Source organism: Geotrypetes seraphini, chromosome 9, assembly GCF_902459505.1.
Source record: "Geotrypetes seraphini chromosome 9, aGeoSer1.1, whole genome shotgun sequence".
NCBI lineage: Eukaryota > Metazoa > Chordata > Amphibia > Gymnophiona > Dermophiidae > Geotrypetes > Geotrypetes seraphini.
In genome coordinates, this window is record NC_047092.1 from 95,724,464 (window position 1) to 95,740,340 (window position 15,877).

At 45.8% G+C, this 15,877-nt stretch overlaps 1 protein-coding gene across 7 annotated transcripts in view; it reads left to right on the forward strand.

The window, feature by feature from the left end:
• Window positions 1-15,877, forward strand: part of MSL2 (MSL complex subunit 2) — a 359,130-nt gene that overhangs the window by 320,342 nt on the left and 22,911 nt on the right. Inside the window, exon 1 of one of the 7 annotated variants that reach the window (XM_033957918.1) lies at window positions 11,297-11,321. The exons of the other annotated variants lie outside the window; for them this stretch is intronic. The gene's annotated coding sequence lies outside the window, so the exon portion shown is untranslated. Of the gene's footprint in view, window positions 1-11,296; window positions 11,322-15,877 lie in introns of those variants that run through there. 7 annotated transcript variants of the gene reach the window in all.

Below are 15,877 nucleotides of genomic sequence, written 5' to 3' on the forward strand. Positions count from 1 at the left end.
TCTGAGCTCCCAGGAGGACATGATAGAAATTGAATTAAATAAATAAAATTATTATTATTGTAATTACAGACATAATTGAAAGGAGGGAAATGGGGAAAATTTCCCAACACTACAATTCTATTCTGCTCTGTAATAAACAAGATTAATTAACATTACAACATTCAAGTAACCGATCAAAACAGATATCAAAACTATGTGCAACCAGCACTAATATTATAAAGAGATTATGTACTTACCCTGGTAAGCTCTTTTCCAGTAGATAGGTGAGACATTCTAGACCAGTGAGACAGGCCTTTGGGGGAGGGGGACCAGGTGTAGAAGTACACAGAGGAAGGGAGGGAGGGAAAGGAGGGTTAAAAGAGATGTGCATATGCCGGACTTTGGGGGGGTCTGAAAACAGAGGAGATGGAGAGAGATGGTGGACAATGGGATTTAGGGAGGGAAGGAACAGAAAGGGAGAGAAGTTGGACACAATGGATGATGTGGAGAGGGGATAGAGATCCTGGATAGGAGGGTAGTTGGGAAGAGAAAGGGAGAGATAGTGAACCCTGGGGTGGAGGAAAAGGAGGGAGAGATGCTGGATGAAAGGGTAGTTGAGAAAAGGTGGATCTGGGGATAGAGACGAAAAAAGGAAAGATGCCAGACCTCTGGAGGAGGGAAGGGAAGGACAGAGATGGCAGATGGATGGTTAGCACAGAAAAAGAAGAAAGAAGGAGACCCTGGCAAGCAAGTTATCAGAAGACAACCAGAGCCGGGGACCAACAAGATTTGAATAATGACCAGACAACAAAAGGTAGAAAAAATAATTTTATTTTATATTTTGTGATTGCAATATGTTAGATTTGAAATGTGTATCCTGCCTCAAACGTGAGCTAGGATTTAACTGAGAGAGGAAAAGTCTTTTTTGTTTGTTTTGTTTACACCAGTGTTCTTCAAGCGCCGGTCCATAAAAATTTTTTGCCAGTCTGAAGGATTCAGGTCCCCTCCACAAACTGCACATTGGACAGAAAGAGAGGCTCCAGTTCCAGCGTCAGCTGACTTGCAACTTCCTGTTGCCTTTGCATATGCTGGGACTCCTGCCGAATATGCCTCTTGCCTTTATCTTGTCTCCGCACCCTGGACCAGTAGCGGCAGCTCTGTGTGCTTTTAACTTCGCCACACAGCTGCCCCTAGCAGTAGTTTAGAGGTGATTTCATCAGGCAGCCTTGGTGCTTTTGCTAGGCCGGCCCACTTCGTGAGGTGGACTGGCCTAGCAAAGGCCCCAAGGATGCCTGATGAAACTGCATCTAAACTACTGCTAGGGACAGCTGTGTGGCAAAGTTAAAAGCATACAGAGCTGTTGCTAAGCTAGAGAGAGGAAAAATTTTCTGGAGAGGGAAGGGAGAAGGGGGGTACTGCTGGACAGGGGAGGAGGGGAAGGGAAGAGAGTTACTATTGGATAAGGGAAGGAGGAAAGGGAGAAGGGGTACTGCTGGACAGGGGTGGAGGAAAATAGGAAGGAAACAGCTGGCAGGGAGATTAGAAGCGGGAAGGGGGTCAGGATGGAATGGAGAGATCAGTGAGGGAAAGGGGAGAGACAGGAATGAGAAAGTAAAGAGAGATTGATGCTGGAAAGGGGGTCAGCAGAGAAATGAGAGAAGGACAAAAATGCTAGATCTGGTGTAGGAGAGAGAAAAATGATGAAGAGAGCAGTGAAGCTGGAATGAATCATGTAAAATGGAAAGAGGGGGCACAAGCTGGATGAAAATGGGAGAGGGGCATAGAAAGAAGGCAGATACCATATGGAAGGGAGAGAGGACAAACAGTGGATGGAAGGTGCAGATGCTGGATTGAAGAGACAGAGGGCAGGCGCTGGAAGGAAGAGAGTGAAAAGACGATGAAAGCAGAAACCAGAGGTGACAAAAGGTAGAAAAAAAATTTATTTATATTTTGTGATTAGAATATATCAGATTTGAAATATGTATCCTGCTAGATCTGGTGTTCGATATAACTGGGGACTGCAAAGCCCACGCAGTGCTTCTTTAGCTTCCAGCTGGCTTAGGGCTCTCTCTGACTAGGGAGCAGATGCCCTAGTTGCACTTTCCTAACACTATTCCTGTCATGTGTGACTGCGGTATTATGTTAGCATGATATTTCTGTGTACCATTCTGTAATAATTTGGCTTATTCAGTTTTCTTGATAGAAGAAGGGATATATGTGAAGGGGAGGGGAGACGGGTTTTGTTGATCCTTGCCCTGTATTATTTGTATGTATAAAATGACAATTGTACAGAATATTGTTTCTTTTTATACTTCAATAAAATATGTTCATTATAAAATCATAACTATTTGAGGCTTGTACAGATGGGATCAAATGGTTTGCGGAGACTGAGCTCGCGCGCACAGGGCGGAGGTGGGGGTTTTTATTTCTGTCTTAGTAGTTTGCTGGTCCACAAAATAATTATTTTATTTTCGCTGGTCCACAGAATAATTCTTTTATTTCTGCCGGTCATAGGTGTAAAAAAAAGGTTGAAGAACACTGGTTTACACCACAGCGCCAGTATGAGTAGGAGAGGGCAAAGGGGGTGAAGAGGCTATTAAAATAAACCCACCAGGATGTTTGAAAAAAACACCCAATTGGGCAGGAAAATCGAATTGAAAAATGGATTCAATTGTCTGAATCAAATTTAGGGTTTTTTTTTTCCTGAAGGCAGCACTACTAGAAAGAGCCCGTTTTATTCAGGATTAAGTTTAAGTTTGGACTTCATCATCCATTCTATTTTTATCAGAATATTTGAAATTAAATTGTTCAGTTCAGATGAAAAAGATTTAACATAGTGATGTCATTGGCATAAATGTAGAATATCACATTCAGACTTTGTAATAAATTAGCCAAGGGAAGAAGATATATGTTGAACAATGTTGGCAATAGTGGTGATCCCTGGGGGACTCCACAAGTATTTGTCCTTGAGGAAGAATATTTGCCTACACTGTAAACTTGATAAGGTCTATTTTTTAGAAAGCCCTGAAACCATTTCTGTATATTACCCATGATTCCAATTGAATTCAAGCAGCCCAACAATATGTCATGATCTACCAAGTCAAAGGCACTGCTCAAATCTAATTGGAGAATCAGGGCCCTAATGCCTGAACTGTATAGGCTATTGAGATGGTTAATCAACATTACCAATACAGTATCTGTACTATAGCCGAATGAAATCCAGATTGATAATCATGCAAGATGTTAAATTTATCTAAATATTTTACCAACTCATCGTTTACTAATCCTTCCATTATTTTTGTAAACAGCGGAATACTAGCTACTGGTCTATAAGTCTCATGCATAATGGATTCCTTGGAATTTTTTATTAAAGGCAGAACTATAATTTGCCCTAACTCTTGCTCAAATCATCCATCTTTCAATGGGAAGGTGATCTATTTGAATAAATTTGCTTTAAAAGTAAATGAAGCATTACTTATTACATTAATTGGACAATTGTCTAGCCGACAGTATGAGTTTGTATATTTTGAAAACAATTTGCAAAAAAATTTCTAATCAGGAATAACAAATTGTTCCCAATTGTACCGGTGCTTTCATTCCACAAAAAACTTGATGTGCTTTTCCAAGTGAGTGATATATTTAAGCTCCTTACTTCGACATTGCCTCCCTCGGTACTGGTCCAGCCTGAGTATAAAATAACCGGGACCTGCAGTACCAACACTGGCTTTCCAGAGCAGCATCGACGTTCCACGCCTAAGCATAGACCATATCATCGCAGGTCCAGTTCTCCATCAAGGCCCCGCTCCAATTCATCGAGGCATCGCCATTCTTCCTCCTCGTCTCGATGCTCCAAATCCAGTAAACATCGTTCCTCTTCAAGAGCTTCCAAAAGGAAACATCGCTGTCCTTCACGGTCTTCCAAACATAAGAGTGTCACATCAGACATCATCCTTGTCAACGGATCAACACCAGGCTCGATGCAAGCATTGATCTGCTTGATTCACTCCTTCACCAAAGCCCTTTTATGACTGACTTACAGTCTGATTCAGCTGAAGACTTACCTGAGTCTACAACGGAGGCTTAAGATACTACCTCGGAAAAGTCTCCACCAAGGGCTAAATCTCCTACTGAGAGACTTTCTTTCACCAAATTTATTCGCCAGTTGGGCAGGGAGTTAACAGTCAAGCTAGAAGCTGATTTTGCCTACAGTGCTGAATACTTGGAGGCCTTAGATTATGATGAGCCTCCTAAAGAACTTCTCAAACTATCTTTGCATTTTATACTCAGAGACTCTTCACAAGAACTGGGTTGGCTCCCAGAAAATTGGACTCTTTTTAAAATATTTTCTTCTTCGGGTTTTGACAAACCACAGCTTCAGTACCAGTCCATAATGGTAGAGTCGAGTTTAAAAAAATCTATTCCATCGAAAGTCTATGCCTCAGTACCACCAGGCCATGAAGAGTGCACTATGGACAAATTTGGGTTCACCTGTACCAAAATTCCATGCTAGCGAATAGCATTCTAAATTATAATTTTTATATTTCCTGCTATGTAAAGCACCTTGTTAAGAAATTGCCTTCTTTTGATAGATACATTCCTCCACAACATTTGCAGGAATTTCATTGTATCTCTCGCACCCTTGCCCTAGCTAGAACATACATGGCAAGATCTGCTTATGATGCTTTCGAATTATCTTCCAGAGGATCAGCTATGTCGGTAGCAATGAGACGCTTTGCATGGCTACAAGTCTCAGATATGGACATCAATCTTCAGGACAGATTAGCAAACATTCCCTCTTTGGTGACTATTGAAAATGCCACACAAAAGCTTACTGATCATGAGAAACATTGGGATGCTTTGATTAAATCCAAGCCTAAACCTTCAGCTTCAAAATCTTTTAAGCAGCCTTCTTCATATCAAAGGCGTTTCTCTTCAAAACCAGCTGCTCTTCCTAGGCCGCAGAAAAAGCAAAAACAACAGCGCCCTCAGAATCTAAATTAGCAGTATGTCTCCACATCATCTGCCAAGAGAGTCTTCTTTCAACTCTTAGCAGAAGTCCCTTCTTCCACAGAAGATAGAATCCCTCCTTCTTCTCAGTGCTATAGAGGAGGTTCCACCTGCGCAGAGAAACCGGGAGTTTTATTGCTGGTATTTTCTAATCCCAAAGAAGACGGAGATCTGCATCCAATTTTAGACCTTAGGGGCCTCAACAGATTTCCAGTGAAGGAAAAGTTTTGGATGTTGTCCCTGGCAACTTTATATCCCCTCTTAGATTGCAGCGACTGGCTATGCTCTCTAGATCTCAAAGAAGCTTAGACTCACATTCCAGTGAATCCGACCTCCAGGAAATTCCTCAGATTTCAGGTGGCACAGCACCATATCAATACAAGGTTTTGCCTTTTGGTCTTGCATCCTCTCCCAGAGTATTCACCAAGTGCCTGGTGGTAGTGCCAGGAGCCTTACAGACTCAGGGTATACAGGTGTTCCCCTACCTGGACGATTGGCTGATCAAAGATCCAACCTCTCAGGGGATGATTGCAGCAACTCACTTAACAATCCTCTTCCTTCAGCAGCTGAGTTTTGAAATCAATTTTCCTAAATCCCAACTTCAGCCCTCTCACAATCTGCAATTTATCAGAGCTCTTCTAGACACCATTCATCTGAGAGCGTTTCTCCCTCTGCAAAGACTAGAAAATTTGATTCACCTTTGTATGCAGGCTTTCACCTGCATCACTCTCGGCCAGCAAAATGATGGTATAACTGGGTCACATGGCCTCCACAGTGCATGTTACTCTATTTGCGAGATTTCATCTCGGGACGCCTCAAAGGACTCTCATATCTCAGTGGTCTCAAGCTCTCGGCCCATTTTCACAACACATTACCGTCACTCCTTTGGCAATTTGCAGTGGTGGATGAACTCTTCCAATCTTTCCAGAGGGTTGTTCCACACACCTCCACATGAAAACGTTCTGACAATGGACTTGTCCACCTATGCTTGGGGAGCTCATCTGGACAGTCTTTGCACTCAAGGTCTCTGGTCTGCCCAGGACTGCCTTTCCATATCAATCTGTTGGAAATCTGAGCGATCTACAATTCGCTCTCAAAGCTTTTCAGCACATTGTCACCAACAACGTCCTTCTTATCCATACCGACAATCGGGTCACAATGTAGTACATAAACAAGGAGGCATGGGCTCTCTCCATCTTTGTCAGGAGGCCAAAAAGATTTGGACCTGGGCAATTGCTTATAACATTCCTGAAAGCAGTATACCTTCAAGGAGAAAAGAATTCTCATGCAGACAAACTCGGCAGGTTTCTTCAGCCACACGAATGGACGCACAACTCTGCAGTTCAGCATCACATGATAGACTTGTTTGCGTCCCTCCTCAACCACAAGCTGCCCTAGTTTTGCTCCAGGCAGTATTTTCCCCAATGGCTAGAAGCACATGCTTTTCTACTGGGTTGGACGCACACGTTTCTCTATGCGTTTCCTCCAATCTCTCTCATCCTCAAGACGCTTGTCAAGCTCAAACGGGAGGAGGCCACTGTGATTCTCATAGCTCCTCGGTGGCCTAGACATTCCTGGTTTTCCCTTCTACTTCAACTCATTATCAAGAAACCAATCCCTCTTCAGATTTCTCCATCTCAGAGTCGTAAATCTCTTCTGCATCTCAGTCTTCAGTCATTGCACCTGACAGCTTGGTACCTCTCGGGCTAACATCCTGTCAGACTCATTTTGGAAGCATCAAGAAAACCGTCTACGCAACAGTGTTATCAACACAAATGGAAGCGGTTTTCAATGCGATGTACTTTTCATCATCATGATGCTAAATCCACCTCTGTATCTTCAGTATTGGATTACCTTCTACATTTATCCAATTCAGGCCTCAAGACCACTTCGATTAGAGTTCATCTCAGTGCTATCAACACTTTTCATAGACTAGTTGACAGAAAACCTCTCACTGCTCATCTTTTTGTGTCCAGATTTATGAAAGGACTTTTCAATATCAAACCTCCTCTCAAGCCACCTCCAGTAGTTTGGAACCTTAATGTGGTTCTTGATAGATTAATGAAGCCTCCTTTTGAACCAATGTCCTCAGCATCTGTTTGAAGAGTAAGTGAACTTCAGGCACTGATAGCGGATCCACCATTCACAGTGTTTCATTATGATAAAGCCAAAGTTCCTTCCAAAGGTAGTCACTGAATTCTCTCTCAATCAATCTATTGTACTTCCAGTGTTTTTTCCTTAAGCCTCATTCTCATCCTGGAGAAATGGCTCTTCATACTTTGGACTGTAAACAAGCTTTGGCCTACTACTTAACAGCGTACTCAGGCACATAGGACATCTCCTCAACTCTTCATCTCCTTTGATCATAATAAGTTGGGATGTCCTGTATCCAAAAGAACTATTTCTACATGGTTGGCAGCTTGTATCACCTTCTGTTATGCTCAGGCTGGGCTGCAACTGGGGAATTGTGTCACAACCCACAAAGTTCGAGCTACGACACCTTCAGTTGCTTTCCTCTGCTCAACTCCTATTGATGAAACCTATAAAGCTGCTACTTGGTCCTCAGTTCATACATTCACTACTGTCTGGAATCTTATTCCAGGCGGGATGGTCACTTCGGCCAAGCAATATTACAAAATTTATTTTCTTAATGGCCAACACTCACTCCATCCCATTCTAGTAAGCTAGGGAGTCTCACATGTGAGAATATGCTGCCTGCTTGTCCTGGGATAAAGCACAGTTATTTACCATTAACAGGTATTATCCAGGGACAGCAGGCAGATATTCTCACAACCCACCCACCTCCCCTGGTTGGCTTCTTAGCTTGCTTATAGAAATGAGGTATCGTGAGCCTTCGTCGGGTGGGAATGCACTCGCAAATGCGCAGTGCGGGCAGTTTGTGAACTTTCTTAAGTTCTTAAAGAGACGATGCGCTTTTAAAGCTGTCCATACCAGGGCTCCTTGAATGACGTCACCCACATGTGAGAATATCTGCCTGGTGTCCCTGGATGACACCTGTTACAGTAAGTAACTGTGCTTTATCGTATTGCATCTCAGTTGTAGAAAAGTCATTTGCTTCCTGTTGTGTTTAGGACAAAATCTTAAATTCTTAACCTAAATTTTAAGGCTCTTGCCTCTGGCTAAATGATATATGTTTATCAGATCTTCTGTAAATGGAGTCCTTAACCCCTCATTGCCTCAGATATAAAACTTAAAAACTGTTAAGCCCTGCAATGTCCAGTGGAATTAGGAACCAATTCCTGGACATTGGTGTGTTGAATAGGGGCAGGGGTGGGGGTATGGTATTCTTTAGGGGTTGGAGTGTTTTATTTTTTTTTTGAGGGTTTCTTTATCATTTTATTGTATACAAGCTTTATAGCCCGTTACATTAACAGGTGCTAGAATATGTGTGTGTGTCTGTCTTTATTTCTTTCTCTCTGTCTCCTTAGCCGCTTTTTCCTGTCCATTCTCCCTTCTTTTTACCTCCTCTGTGTCTACCACCACCCCTTCACTGCTCCCCTTATCCAGCAGTAGCCCTTCTCCCTTTGTTTTACCTCCCCCCTGTCCATCAGCACCTCTTCCTGCTCCCCCTGTCCAGCAGTAGGCCTCCCTTCATTTACCACCCCCCGTGTCCATCATCACCTCTTCCTGCTCCCCCTGTCCAACAGTAGGCCTCCCTTCATTTCCCCCCCCGTGCCTATCATCACCTCTTCCTGTTCCCCCTGTCCAGCAATAAGCCTCCCTTCCTTTTTTCCCCCCTGTCCATCATCACCTCTTCCTGCTCGTATTTCCCTCCCCCTCCAGGTCCCTGTGCAGCAGTAGCAGCATTTTCCCCCACCCCCTTCCCTACTCTTACCATGATGTGGCCTGCTCCTTTTGGCCCCTCCGCCTTCCATTCCCGCGGTCTAGCCTGCTCCAAGGGCACCCCCTTCCCTTATTGTGTTCCCCGCAGGCAGGCCCAGCTTCTCCCTGCACGTTACCTTTTTTTCATTCTGTTGCCCTCCCTTGCTTGGCTGCCTGCCTGGTCCCATTGAGCGGCTCGCGGCTGAAGTCTTTTTTTTTTGGCGCTTCCCTGCCCTGTGTTTGTTTTGGTGTTTGTCTCTTTGGCTGATGTATGTGGATTTTTTTTTTTCTGTGTCTCTCTCTCCTTTTTTTTCTTTCTTTCAATCTTTCTCTATTACTCCTTGTCTTTAAGAGTTTTTTTTTTTCCTGTGTGTGTCTCTCTCTGTTTGTATATGGAGGTGTCATATGTCACCTATTTTTTTTTTTTTTTTTTTTTGTAATAACTGAAGTTTCACAGAGTAAGTTTTGTTATTTTTGGTTTTTTTTAATGTATATTCCCTCCCTCTCCATTTCCCTCCCCCCACACTACTTTCCTGTGCAGCATCAGCATTTCCCCTACCCCCCCTTTCCCTTCCCGCGGTCTGGTTGGCTCCCTTAGTCCCTTTCCGCCCCCCCCCCCTTCCCTTCCCGCGGTCCCGACAAACCTGCTACACCAGCAGCGTCTGCAGCACTGTACACACGCTGCATCGGGGCCTTCTACTGCCCTGATTTGCTCTGCTTCTGTGCCAGAGTAAATCAGGGCAGTAGAAGGCCCCGAAGCTGCGTGTGTACAGTGCTGCTGGAGTCGGGACCGCGGGAAGGTTTCCAGAGAGTAGCTGAACAGGTCACCGGCAGTCAATGAAGGGCTGCTGTCCTCGGGGGCAGAGCCGCAGCAGGATTTTGAATTTACAGTTTGCGGTCGGGCAGCCGTCCTCGCGCTCCGTCCACCGTGCGCGTGGGCTGCCTCTACCCTCGGGTGCACTCGGCGGCGATGCTTGTGGCTGGGCCGTTGCCGTTGTGAAGGGGCGGTGTGGTGCGATCTGTATTGTGAGGTGGAGAGCAGGGAAGGGCGCGCATGCGCACTTGTCTTGCCACATCCCGACAGAAAAGGGATCAGGGAACACGCTTGAGGCAAGTGCGCATGCGCGGCTAGCATTTTATTATTTAAGATTGGGGAAGGGGGATGAGGTTCATTTGTATTGAAAAATGTATGACTTTTGCTATTGTTTTGTTGAATTGCAAAGCTGTAATTTTTTCTCTATTGTTATCAGGACCATGAAAGTACAGTAGACTCTCAGTTATCTATTGGGATTGAAGGATGACTGAAAACTATAGTTTCTAGTTGCTTGAGAGTTACTTTAAAAATAGTTTTGCCTCCTTTCCCATCTCACTCTATCATCCCCCAACCCCTACTTGTAGTTCCAGCATCTGTTCTTCCCTTCTTTCTGGGTCACTTTGTCTCTTCCCTCCTCTCACCCCCTTCCCACTTACTCTTCTTTTTTCCCCTCCACTTATGGGTCTAGCATCCATTCATCTCCCCTGCCCTTCACCCTGTAGGACTAGTATCCATGTGCCTTCCTCCTCCTCCCCAAAACACATTTTTAGATCCATCATCCATGGCAGCCGGTCTTGACAACACCCCTCCCTTCCTTACTTCGGTCCCCGAAACATCAGGCAACTAGTCCTGACAACGCCCCCCTCTCCCAAAAGCAGCAAAGCCAGTCCTGACAACTCCTCTTCCACCCTCCCTCACTTACCTGAAGCAGTAGCAGTAGCAGCAGCCGGTGAGCAGAGGCAGTGCCATAATCAGGGTGCTTCCGGCCATCCCCAGCATGGCATTTCCTCTGCCGCTTCAGAAGGACTGGCTCTGCTGCTTTGAGTAAGTGAGGGAGGGAGAGGGGGTTCTCAGGACCAGCTGGCTTTTGGTTCAGGGGCTGGAGGGAGGGAAATTTGTGGCTGCCATGGATGCTTCTGGAGCTGGAGGGAGGGAGATTGTTGAGTCAGGAGTATGACTTTGGAGGTTGTCTGAGGAGCCCGAGAGATGGATTTTTTTTTTTTTTTACCTGCAATTTTTTTTGCTGGTTTGTTGAGAGTGCCGGTTAGTTGAATACCGGCTAACTGGGATTCTACTTTATCTACTGCAGTGTTCTTCAGTGCCGGTCCGCAGAAATTTCCTGCCGGTCCACAGGGCCGGCATGTGCATCGGGCCCCGGACAGTGCTCTTCAGCCGCCAGTCCACGGTGCGATCGATGCAACGTTGTCTTCGGAACGGCTCCCTCTTCCTCAGTGCTGCAGTGCACAAAGCTGTGGGCAGAAGCTCCTAGGCGCATCCTGAACCGGAAGCCTTCTCTCCGATGTCGCAACATCAGAGGGAAGGTTTCCAGATGAGGCGCAAGGAGCTGCTGCACACGGCTTTGTGCACTGCTACAGAGGAAGAGGGAGCCGGCCCGACGATAACACCGGGGGACAGGCCAGAAGGCAAGGCACAGCATGGAAGAAGGGAGACAACAACGGTAGGGGGAATGATTTTATTTTTGAATTGAGTGATTGATTTACATTTGCTGTCTGTTCAGAAAGAAATGCATTTGTTTCTTTTTCTCTGGGTTGTACTGCATCTTAGGGTTTGTTTGTATATATTAGTACTTTTAGTTTTTGGTCCCGTATTTGCATGGGATTAAGAACAAAAGAATTGCCGCTGCTGAGTAAGACCAGTGGTCCATTGTGCCCAGCAGTCCGCTCACACGGTGGCCCTTAGGTCAAAGACCAGTGCCCAATTGAGTCTAGCCTTACCTGCGTACATTCTGGTTCAGGAGGAACTTGTCTAACTTTGTCTTGAATCCCTGGAGGGTGTTTTCCCCTATAATAGCCTCCGGAACAGCGTTCCAGATTTCTACCACTCTCTAGGTGAAGAAGAACTTCCTTAAGTTTGTATGGAATCTATCCCCTTTTAACTTTAGAGAGTGCCCCTCTCATTCTCTCTACCTTGGAGAGGGTGAACAACCTGTCTTTATCTACTAAGTCTATTCCCTTCATTATCTTGAATGTTTCGATCATGTCCCCTCTAAGTCTCCTCTTTTCAAGGGAGAAGAGGCCCAGTTTCTCTAATCTCTCACTGTACGGCAAGTCCTCCAGCCCCTTAACCATTTTAGCTTCTCTAGACCCTTTCGAATAGTACAATGTCCTTCATGTACGGTGACCAGTGCTGGATGCAGTATTCCAGGTGGAGATGTACCATGGTCCAGTACAGCGACATGATAACCTTCTCCGATCTGTTTGTGATCCCCTTCTTAATCATTCCTAGCATTATCCCTGGACAAGCAGACAGCCTATTCTCACATATGGGTGACGTAACTGACGGAGCCCAGATGCGGACAGCCTCGCAAGCAGACTTGCTTATAGAAACTAGAAGTTTCGAGTCAGCCGCACCGCGCATGCGCGAGTGCCTTCCCACCCAACGCATGGCCCGTCTCCTCAGTTTTCCGTAGAGCCAAGAAGTCCATCTTTGACTCTCTGCGTTTAACTTTGTTACTTCTTGCCTTCTCTCACCGTGGTTTGTGTTTATTTTCTTCTTTTTCTGTGTTCTTTTATTTCTTTTATTTTCTAGTTAAAAAATTTTTTTTTTTATTTCTTCTGTTCGACTGCCGGGGCAGGCCGCTCGGCCGCAGCCCATGGGGCTTCGACTTTGCGGCAGCTATATTTCCTTCTGTGTTCTGGTCAGCAACGGGCTTCAAGAAGTGTAGCCAGTGCCAGTGTGCAATTTCCCTCAAGTGCCTTGGGCCAGACCATCAACTGAAGTCATGCGAGCGCTGTGCTACTCTTCAACCTCGAGCCCTTAAACATCGTCGGATTTTAGTGGAGAAGCTTTTCGGGATGGATTCTTCAACAACTCCCTTGACTTCGAAAACGGCCTCGGTTCCACCTTCAACCGAGGGTCCTCCTGCCTCCACGACTCCGACCTCAAGCCTCATCAGACCTTCCTCGTTTGCAGCGGCTCTTTCCTCCACTACACCTGCATCCTCAGGTCAGATAGCTCAGCAGAAAGTTCCAGCGGTGGTAATCAAGGTGGCTAAGACTTCCAAGTCGAAGCACATAATCCACTGCCACTTTAGAACCTCCAGCCAAAGCAGGTGGTCCGGTTTCAGACGCGGATCCATCCTTGCCGGCTTCTTTCCAGACGATGTTAGAGAAGCAATTCTTTCAGTTCCTCACTAATATGGGACCGAAGCTAGCTACTCTAATCCAGCCTGGGCATTCTGCAGACTCCCACAAGGTCAAACCTCTTCCTATGCCTTCGGCTGAAACTTCACACACTATGCAGGGAGCAGAGTGTCTGCGAGTGTCTGGTCTGGCATCTATGCACTCGAAGCAAGGAGCAGATTCTTTGCATGTGCCTCGACAGGAATCCTCACACTCCATTCAAGGAGCAGAGTCTTTGGGAGTGCTTCAAGATTCCTCCATCAAGCCTCCTGAGCTTCGATGTACAGCTTCTAGCCCTATCCATTCCCTGGTAGCAACGTCTGCTTCCATCTCCGGGGCGAAGTCTCCTCGGTCCTCAAGATCTGCTTGTAAGCACTACTCTCGGCGTCGATCAAGGCCTTCCTCGATGCATACCTCCAGGCATAGCTCCTCTTCCAAGGAGCGTCCTTCTTCAACTAAGCCTCGTTCTACACCTTCCAGCTCTACTAGACCACCGTCTCCTCGATCGAGGTCTCCGCTTCCAGACCTCGAAGACTCAGCGGGTTTCTGTTGCTTCATCCAAGTCTCCTTATTCTTTTGATGCCTACTTTCCTGCCAAAGCTTCATCTTCAACCAAGGCTGCCTCGATGTCCTTGAGTCCCTTTCGAGGCAAGGCATTAGCAGATCAGCTATCTTTCTCTTCTTTTCTTCGTCAGATGGCTGCAGACTTGGACCTTCAATTGGATGCTGGTTCTAAATACTCTAAGGAGTATCTCGAAGTCATGCATCTTCCTCAACCTCCTGCAGAGTCACTTAAGCTTCCTCTTCACAAGCTTTTGTTTCACACGATGCCTGGAGACTCCTTATGCTATTCCTGCTGTCCCAGGCAAGCTGGACTCCAGGTATAAAACTCTACATTGCAAAGGATTTGAGAATTTGCAGTTATCTCACCAGTCCCTGCTTGTGGAGTCCTAATTGAAAAGATCCCATCCTTCCAAGGTTTATGCTATCGTTCCTCCTGGAAGGGAAGGGGAATACCATGGACAAGTTTGGACGTTGCCTCTACCAAAATGCCATGATGTCCTCCAAAGTCCTCAATTACAATTTTAATTTTGTCACTTATTTCAAGTTCTTCATTGATCTCCTTCCAAAATTTCTCAGCTATTTAGATACTCAAAAGCACTTTGAGTTTCAAGAAGTTATAGCTACTCTGTCACAACTCAGATTACACCTACTTCAGTCTTCTTCTGATGCCTTTGAGTTGTCCACCAGGGCAACTGCTTGTTCTGTAGCAATGCACCGTGTAGCCTGGTTTCGCACCATTGACATGGACCCTAATCTTCAGGACCGCTTGGCTAATATTCCTTATGCAGGCAATGACCTCTTCGATGAATCTATTGAGGCAGCCACCAAGAAATTGTCTGAACATGAAAAATCTTTTGCTTCTATTGTCAGACCAAAGCCTAAGCCAGCTCCTGCCAAGCCTGCACGCCCTCCTCCAATTTTCCAGAGGCGTTTTGCTCTGAGAGCGGCTCCTTACACTCGTCTGCCTCCCAAGAAACAGCAGAATCAAAAGCAACAGAAATCTCAACCTTCTGCACCTAAGGCTACGCAGCCTTTTTGACTGTTTAAACAGAGCATATCCTCCAAAGTTCTATCTCTGACCTATCTTCCCCCTATTGGAGGTTGTCTCCATCATTTTTACCACCAATGGGAGACAATCACATCCGACCTCTGGGTGCTATCAATCATCAGGGAAGGATACTGTCTTCAATTCACTCAGGTTCCACCAGAGCTTCCTCCAAGAGAGTATCCTTCCAGTCAATCCCAGACCGCCTTTCTTCTTCAGGAAGCTCAAGCTCTGTTTTGTTTCCATGCCATCGAACCAGTTCCTTTGGAACAGCAGAACAGGAGGTTTTACTCCCGTTACTTCCTTGTTCCGAAGAAGACAGGCGATCTGCGACACATTCTGGATCTCAGGGCTCTTTTTCTTTTAGTCAAAGAAAAATTTTGAATGTTGTCCCTGGCGTCCCTTTATCCCCTTCTGGATCTCAAGGAGGCCTATACTCATATTCCCATTCATCCGGCCTCCCGTCAATATCTCAGATTTCGGGTGGGGAATCTGCATTATCAATACAGAGTACTGCCCTTTGGCCTGGCTTCATATCCCAGAGTGTTCAACAAGTGCCTGGTAGTGGTAGCAGCAGCTCTACGGAACCATGGTCTTCAGGTATTTCCTTACCTAGACGACTGGCTCATCAAAGATTAAACATCTCAGGGGGTTATTGTAGTGACCCAATGAACTACGTGGTTCCTACAGAGTTTGGGATTCAAAATCAACTTTCCCAAATCACAACTTCAGCCCTCTCAGAACCTATAATTCATCGGAGCTGTTCTGGACACTATCCAACTCAGAGCATTCCTTCCGCAACAACGTCTGGAAGCTCTCCTTCAACTCTGTCATACAGTGTCTTCCTGCTCTTCTATCTCAGCGAGACACATGATGGTACTACTAGGTCACATGGCCTCCTTTTGCCGACTTCACCTCAGAATTCCTCAGTGGACCCTGGCATCTTAGTGGACGCAGGCTTGCGACCTACTTTCTCGACACATTGCAGTCACTCCTTCCTTGAGACAGTCTCTCCGCTGGTGGATGCTGTCTTCCAGTATCTCCAGAGGTTTACTGTTTCAAACGCCCACTCATCAGAAGGTCCTTACAACAGATTCCTCGACCTATGCTTGGGGCGCTCATCTTGATGGTCTCCGTACTCAAGGCCACTGGACCAGTACGGATCGTCAGTACCAGATCAATCTGTTGGAACTCAGAGCGATCTTCAGTGCTCTCAAAGCTTTTCAAAATCTTCTTCACGACCAGGTAGTCCTCATTCGGATG